Raw genomic sequence first — 8,623 nt, 5'->3', positions numbered from 1 at the left:
AACAAGTTGCTAAAAATGATTAAATATTACTTATAAAAAATTATAATAAGTAATATTAACCTTTGATTTTTTCTTCACATTATATTTCTGACGAAACCAATCTCCACCACGAATTAGAGCTTCAACAGATTCTTCGTTTAATTTAGAGCGAAATTCATCATTTACTCTAGCTCCAGCACTAAATGTGGACTCCGATGCCACAGTTGAAATTAGAATGCTAGTATATCAGCAACCATCTTAGACAATATCTTATATTTCATGCTATTGTTCCTCCACCAGTCCAAAGCACTAAAGGAATTAGTGTTAGGAACATAAATACCTTCATCAAGATAATCTTGCGATTCTGATTTTATAGGAGAAACAACTTCCTTTTCCCGTAGCATGCTCATAATTTTGTCAAAACCAGTGACAACCGGAGTATTGAATTGGGAGGATGATGAAATATTATCATCCAAATTAACAACACTAGACGTAGACTCTTGTAAACATAGACCTACATACTCATCATACAATTCTTCAAATGAACTTTTCACCTTCTTTATATTCTCATCAACAACTTCTTTAGAATATATCAAGGGAAAACATATACTCACCATATGAAATTTGCACCTAGGATCCAAAACACTTGTGATAGCCATCAACATATTACATTCCCCCCCAATATTTGTCAAACTTTTTCTTCATTGGACCTACCATTTCCCTCATGAAGAGATCTTCATCTTCAATCTCCTTATCAAGTATTTGTTTAACCTTCCAAACTTCTGCCAAATACAAATTTACAATCGGATACTCACTACCTGTGTTTAAATAATAGTTATATTAAATACTTTTAGGGATAACAAAGTGATGTAATAAAATACAAAAAAAATAAATTGTTATTATACCTGAGATGACATGAGTAGCAAGATTAAAAACTTCCAGCAGCTTACAAACTTTCTCAACTTGATTCCACTCCTCAAGTGAAGGTGCATAATTATAGTGAGGCTCTCTTTCTTTATAAGAAGCAAATGCAGTCTTAAATTTCAAAGCCGTTGACAGCATATTAAAGGTTGAATTCCATCTTGTTGGACAATCAATAACAAGTTTCCTTTCTTTCAAGCGTTTTTGCTCAACAACATCACAAAATGCCTTTAGTCTTGCATCGTTGTGGTTAATATATTTGACACTTTCACGAATATTGAAAATGATATCCTTAATTGTACTAAGGCCATCTTGCACTAACAAATTCAATATGTGAGCACAACATCTAACATGAAACAAAGAGCCACCAAGGAATAACTTACTACTTAAAGATATATTCTCTTTGAGACATCTTATGCATGAGTCATTGTAAGAGGCATTATCCACAAATATTGAAAAAACTTTTTTTCAATCCCCCAAGTTTTCAAACACTTAAAAATAGCATCAGCAACATCAATACCACGCCTTGGAGTAGGCACTTTCACAAAACTTAAAACTCTTTTTTGAAGATTCCATCTCGCGTCAGTGAAATGTCTAGTAATAACCATATATTCAACTACTTGATGGCTACATTTCCACGTATGTGTAGTTAAACTGGTCTTGCTCACACTTTCTAACAAATTCTTCAATGTTTTCTTCTCCATCTCAAACAATGCCAAACAATCATTTCTTGCAGTTTTATGAGTAATCTTATGAAAAGCAGGGTTTGCATATTGGAAGGCTCACATCCAAATAGAATCCTCAACAACACTAAAAGGATATTCATGAACCATGATAGCAATTGCAATTATTTCCCTCATCTTTTCATTAGAGTATCTAACACCAGGAATCATAAAAGAGTTATTTGAATTTGAAGGCTGGAATGGAATGGTGGGTTGTCTACTTTCAACAGTTGTTTTAACCTTCTTTTGAATGCAACTGTTGGAATGTCTTTTCAAATGGGTAGTACTTGACCAGTTCCACCAGTGGCAAATTTACTTTTGCAGTATCTGCAAACAGCTTTCTTCACCCTAGGGGAGATTTCCATTTCATCAAAATCATTCCAAACAACTAAAGTTTTTTTCCTCTTTCTCTCGACAACTGATTCTTGATGTTCATTTTCTTGATTGTTAGCTTCTACTTGAGTTGAATCTGCAGGAACTTGTACATTCACCTCATTATCATTTGTATGAGTGGAAGTTATTAGTTCACTAATTTCCAAGGGAGAAGACATCTGTTAAACATAGTAAAAATATGAATTAAAACATGACACAACATAGGACAACAACAATAAGAGGAACCATTAAAATTGATGTCCCAAAACTACATTGCCTCTGTAATGAAAAAGCTATCTAAATATAATAGTTATAATGACATGAAAAAAAGTATTGATAGAAATCAAATATCACCAAGTAACAAAAAACCAATGTGAACATGCCTAAATCAAGACTCATAATGAAACTTGTTAAAGGAATAACAAGATGAAAGAAAAAATGATAAGGTTTTGAAGTGTTACCTTTATCAAAGCTTGAAGTGAAAAGGATACGATTTTTGTTTGCTCTGTAATTTTTGTTAGTTGTGTTCTCTATTTGACTTCAACAGAGAGAAACCTAATAGGAAAAAAGGATATGATTTTTGTTTGCTCTAGAATAGAATAGGAACATAATAGGAAAATTAAAAGAAAAAGGAAACCTAATAGGAAAAGGAAACGTTAACAGGAATAGGAAAGCCAATAAAAATAATGAGGAATATAAAGGGACACATGACTCACACCTAAATTAAAGGATATGATTTTTGTTTGCTCTGGAATAGGAACGTAATAGGAAAGTTAAAAGAAAAAGGAAACCTAATAGGAAAAGGAAACGTTAACAGGAAAAAGCCAATAAAAATAATGAAGAATATAAATGGGCACATGACTCACACCTAAATTAAATGATATGATTTTTGTTTGCTCTGGAATATAGGAACGTAATAAGAAAGTTAAAAGAAAAAAGAAATGTTAATAGGAATACGAAATAGGAAAACTAATAAAAATAATGAAGAATATAAAGGAGCACATATGTCACACCTAAATTGTAATTAAAGTCTTACTTAATCATAGGAATAAAAGTTATGGAGTAGTTGTGTAATCAAAGTCTGCTAGTTTAAAAAAAAATATTAATTGTATCCAAAAAATAATATAAGTATATATTGGTACCAAAAAATAATATAAGTATATATACATATATATAGGTCAGCCTATCAGACTTATAAGGCTTTTTAATAAGTCTAAACCTAGTCTATTTTATTTAATAGACTTTTAAAAAAACCTGAGCCTAACATTTTAATTAAATAAACTAGTTTAGACCGAATTTATATAAGTCAGATCATAGACCCCTGTAGGTCGATATGATCTATTTCCACCCCTAGTCACGTGGGATATATGAAAATCTAGTCAAAAGTGCTCCTATTGGAGGCGTGATCCTGAGTAGTGCCACCTTTTCAGGTGACCTATCACAATAGGTAGCGCCACCCTATGCATCTCCACCAAGGAGGCACCTTATGCATCTCCACTAAGGAGGTTCCATACTGAACCATTTCTCCTGTGCATTCGTTTCCCAACGCTGATGCACGTGTTCCCAAAGTGATGCAAGTTGACTGCATGTTCCCAAGGTTACACCAACACTTGAAGCGCTAGGTCAAAGTTTGCTTCGTAGGAGACACCAACCTATGTTTTGTCTTCAGTTTGGTGACGTCATCTCCTTCTTTCTTTATAAATATAAGTTGAGGCTCCATTCCATTATGCATTCTTGTTGATTTTTTCAGAGGTTGATATTATTGTGTTGTTGCTATTGCTATGTTGGTTTGTGGTGGTGCTTTTTTAGTGGTTTTGAGGTTGTGTTGTTGCTGTTCTAGTAGCCAGGTAAATGGTCGTATTTATTTTGTATAAAAATAATGTTTTATTTATTTTACTTTTTTTTTTGTAAGTTTTATTCATTTGTTTTAGTATTACTTTGTCTTATTATTTTCTTAGTTCATATTTCATTAGGAGCATATAATACGGAATATTTTGTTATTTTCTAGATTTTAAAAAATGTTGTAGGAAATATTTATGTTGAATGTTTGTATAAAAATAATTTGTTTCGTTTGTTTTAGCATTTTTTTTAGGTTTTGTTTTTTTTAATATTATTTTGTGTTATTATTTTCTAAGGTAACATTTCACTAGGAGAATGTACTAGTCGCAGAAAATGACGTAGCAAATATTTCTGTTGAATGTTTTGTATAAAAATAATTCGTTTTATTTATTTGAATATTTTTTAAAGTTTTGTTCATTTGTTTTTGTATTATTTTGTGTTATTATTTTCTTAGATCATATTTCATTAGGAGAATATAGTGATCGTAGAAAATGATGTAGCAAATATTTTTGTTGAATGTTTTGTATAAAAATCATTTTTTTAGAATATATTTTAAGTTTTCTTCAGTTTTTAGTATTATTTTGTGTTATTATTTGCTTAGGTCATATTTCATTAGGAGAATATTGTAGTTTCATAAATGATGCAGCAAATATTTTTGTTGAATGTTTTGTATAAAAATAATTTGTTTTATTTATTTTAGTATTTTTTTAAAAAAAATTGTTCATTTGTTTAGTATTATTTTGTGTTATTATTTTTTTAGGTCATATTTTATTAGGAGAATATAGTAGTTGTACGAAATGATGTAGGGAATCTTTTTGTTGAATGTTTTTGTAAAAAAATAATTTGTTTTTATTTATTTCAGTATTTTTTAATTTTTTAATTTGTTTTAGTATTATTTTGTGTTATTATTTTTTAGGTCATATTTCATTAGGAGAGTATAGTAGTTGTAGAAAATGTTGTAGGAAATATTTTTGTTGAATGTTTTGTATAAAAATAATTTTTTTTATTTATTTGGCTATCTTTTTGTAAGTTTTCTTCATTTTGTTTTAATATTATTGTGTTTTCATTTTCTTAGGTCATATTTAATTAGGATAATATAGTAAAAAATATTTTATTATTTTTTAGTTTGTAGAAAATGATGTAGGAAATATTTTTGTTGAATGTTTGTATAAAAATAATTTATTTCATTATGAGATTATTTTGTGTTATTAATTTTTTACCTCATATTTGATTAGTAGAATATTTTGTGTAATTATTTTTTTAGTTAATATTTCATTAGGAGAGTATAATATGAAATGTTTTGTTATTTTTTAGTTTGTAGAAGAAAATGATGTAGCAAATATTTTGTTGTCTATTGGTATAAAAAAAAACTTGTATAATTTATTTATTTTTATTTTCTTTGTAAGTGTTTTTTGCATGTGTTTAAGTGTTATTTTGTGTTATTAATTTCCTAGTTCATATTTCATTAGGAGAATATAGTTGAATGTTTGTATAAAAATATAGTTGTAGAAAAATTTAATAGAAAATTATTGTTTCCATTTTATTGTTCTTAGAAAATGAAATATATTTGTAAAAATATTTTGTATAGTAGCCAATTTATGCCATAAAATATTAATTACGATTTTCTTTGGATGAAATTTTAGGATTGAAAATATTTTCATTATGGCAGGCGTAACAAAAGTTCATCCCGGTCCACGTGATGAGTCTATGCTACATTTGCATAAGACACATGGGAAATGCTAGGTGCACCCAGCAATATTGCTGGTGCACCCAGCAATTTATCGAATGAGCCGTTTTGTCCTTCATTAAAAAAGTTAAATAAAAAGTTTAAAAAGCTTTCCCTCTCCCAGAATCATTCACGCCTCTTCTTCTTGCTTCTGCTTTTCTTCCCTCTTCCGTGAGCCTCTGCGTTTTCTCCTCTCCAAGAGCCCAGCTGCTGCTTGTTTCGCTTGGACGCCATTTCCCTTCAAGGTAGGTGTCCCTAACCTTCCCTTTGCTTTTATTATGCACTATAGTTGTAGCATTTAGGGTAGGTTAGAAGAACCTTAGGTTAGTGGAACCTTAGGATAGAAGACGCCAAAAAAAATGGGGAAAGAGAGGTTACGGTGGCGCCTTCCGGAAGATCCTTTTAGAGTTCTTCCAAAACTTCCAGAAGAAGGTGTTCCGGAAGATTTCTGGAAGAAGGGTTCTTCCGAAAGTACTGGTCTTTCAGAAAGCTTCCGGAACATCTCTTCCGGAAACTTTCCGGAAGAAGGGTTCTTTCGGATGACCTTTCAGTGCTTCCAGAAGCACTTTCTGGAAGACCCCATTTTCCGGAAAGTTTCCGGAAGAACTACTTCTTCCGGAAGCTAGTTTTTTTCTTTAAATATTGTTTTTTTTTAAAAAAAGTTAGTGTATTTTATTTATAAATAAAGTTGGTTATTTGTATAAATTAAGTTGGTTATTTTTGTTAATTATTTTTGTTTATTTTTTATATCATTTTAGTTGAGTATTTTACTAATTATTTAATTTTAAATTAGTTATGTATTTTTTATAAATGAAGTAGTTTATTTTTATAAATAAAGTTGTGTGTGATTTGGAAATTTTTTTTAAATACTAATTATTTTTTATATATGATATAAATTAAGTTGTGTATGTTTTGAAATTTTTTTTCCCATTTTTATTTTATTTTTATATATAATTTTAGTTGTGTATGTTTACTAATTACATATTTTGAAATTAGTTGTGTTTTTTTGTCTATAAATAAATTTTTTTATTTTATTATAAATAAAGTTGTTTATTTTATTATAAATGAAGTATTTTTTTTATAAATGAAGTTATTTATTTTTTTTTAAATTAAGTTGTGGATGTTTAATAATTAATTATTTGTACATTAGTTGTGATTTTTTATAAATGAACTTTTTTTTAAAAATTAATTTGTGGATGTTTAGTAATTAATTATTTTTATATTAGTTGTGTTTTCTTTTATAAATGAAGTTGTTTATTTTTTTAAAATTAAGTTGTGGATGTTTACTAAATAATTTAGTTGTGTTTTTTTTATAAATGAAGTTTTTTAATTTTTTTTTAAATTAAGTTGTGGATGTTTACTAATTAATTTTTTTTACATTAGTTGTGTTTTCTTTTTTTTATAAATGAAGTTGTTTAATTTTTTTTTAAATTATGTTGTGTATGTTTTCAAATAATTTGATTTAAATTAGTCTTATTTGTTTATAAATAAACTTGTTTTATTTTTATAAAGAAAGTTGTGTATATTTTGACAGAAAAAAATACGTGTTCGACATGATTTGCAGATCATGGCTAGAACACGAGGTTTAAGTCGTGCCATAGGTAGACTTGTAGGCAGAGGTAGACATGATGACCATGATGCAGCTGATGTTCCCGAGAGGCGTAGGCCTACTGCCTCAGCCCGTGGGCAACGGGTTCATCAGATGACTGCGGATGCACGTGATATGGCTGAGGACGTTGCTGACATGATTGACGATGTCCCTGATCTGGCTGCAAAGGCACCTGAGATGCGTGCGGACGTACAGGGTGTTGATTGTGCTGAGGGGTCAGATGCTGATGATGCTGCTGAGGGATTCCCTGGTGGGCCACGTGACCCGTCAGTGCTGGCATCATTTGCGGACCATGTTGCACATGCTGTTTGGAGTGGACAGGTATTTTAATTTGTTAATTATTTATCATTGTTGATTTATTTGTTTGTCATTAATTTTTTTTAATAATTGTATAATTTGTACTTCAAATCAGGAACGTCCTGATTTGAAGTTGGTGTCACATGGGAGGAAGGTGACATTGATTGGGAGGCCAGTGCCTGAGATTGAAGGACTGGTTGCTGCCACAGGATTAAGTCTACTGATCGATTGTTTAGTTATTACTAGTGATCCTGGACTGATATCCGCATTCGTGGAGAGGTGGCACGGTGAGACCAGCACCTTCCACCTTCCGGTAGGAGAGTTGACGATCACATTGGATGATGTGTTGTCACTCCTTCATTTGCCCATCACTGGCGCGATGCACAATTTTCATGCTCTTTCTATGATGGAGGTAAGATTTTTGCTGACAGAGTTGCTTGAGGTGTCTGCCGAGGAGGCTATAGCCGAGACAACACTGACACGTGGGGTATATGTACGACTAGGATGGGTTCGAGACATTTATGAGATGAGATGTCAGGCCCGGCGGTGGATTGTAGCAGCTCGTGCTTATCTGGTGCACCTGGTTCACCTAGACGCTTTTCGTGACCTCGCTCAGAGTGGTGGTTATGCTTGGGGAGTTGTCGCGTTGGTTCATATGTATGACCAGTTAGATGAGGCTTCTAGGACCACCACACGACAGCTTGCGGGGTACCTGACTCTATTACAGGTAAATTTTGTGTTTTTTAATATGTTACGTTCAATTATGATTTAAACATGTTTTTATGTTATGTTAACCTCATTTTTTGTGTAGTGTTGGATCTATGAGCACTTCCCTAGTGTGCACCAGTGCGTGACAGATGATACATACCAGGAGACGTCCCCACGTGCTTCCCGGTGGTTGACGTCAAAGGCGCACATGAAGGGAATCACAGGAGCACCTTACAGGGCACATTGTGATGCTTTGACCGTCACAGATGTGTCCTGGTTGCCGTACACGGAGCATTGGGGGGTTAGGGCCTTTGAGCTGATTTCATCATTCCAGGGTCAGCTGAGATGGGGTCCTATGTTGGTCACAGCTCGACCGGAGAGGGTGGTACGACAGTTTGGTTACATCCAGAGCATCCCTCCGCCGCTTGTTAGTGCTCGATTGTCACACAA

The sequence above is a fragment of the Glycine max genome, chromosome 15, assembly GCF_000004515.6.
Source record: "Glycine max cultivar Williams 82 chromosome 15, Glycine_max_v4.0, whole genome shotgun sequence".
Lineage (NCBI taxonomy): Eukaryota > Viridiplantae > Streptophyta > Magnoliopsida > Fabales > Fabaceae > Glycine > Glycine max.
The sequence above is the reverse complement of the archived record's forward strand: the minus strand, read 5'-3'. Positions refer to the sequence as shown.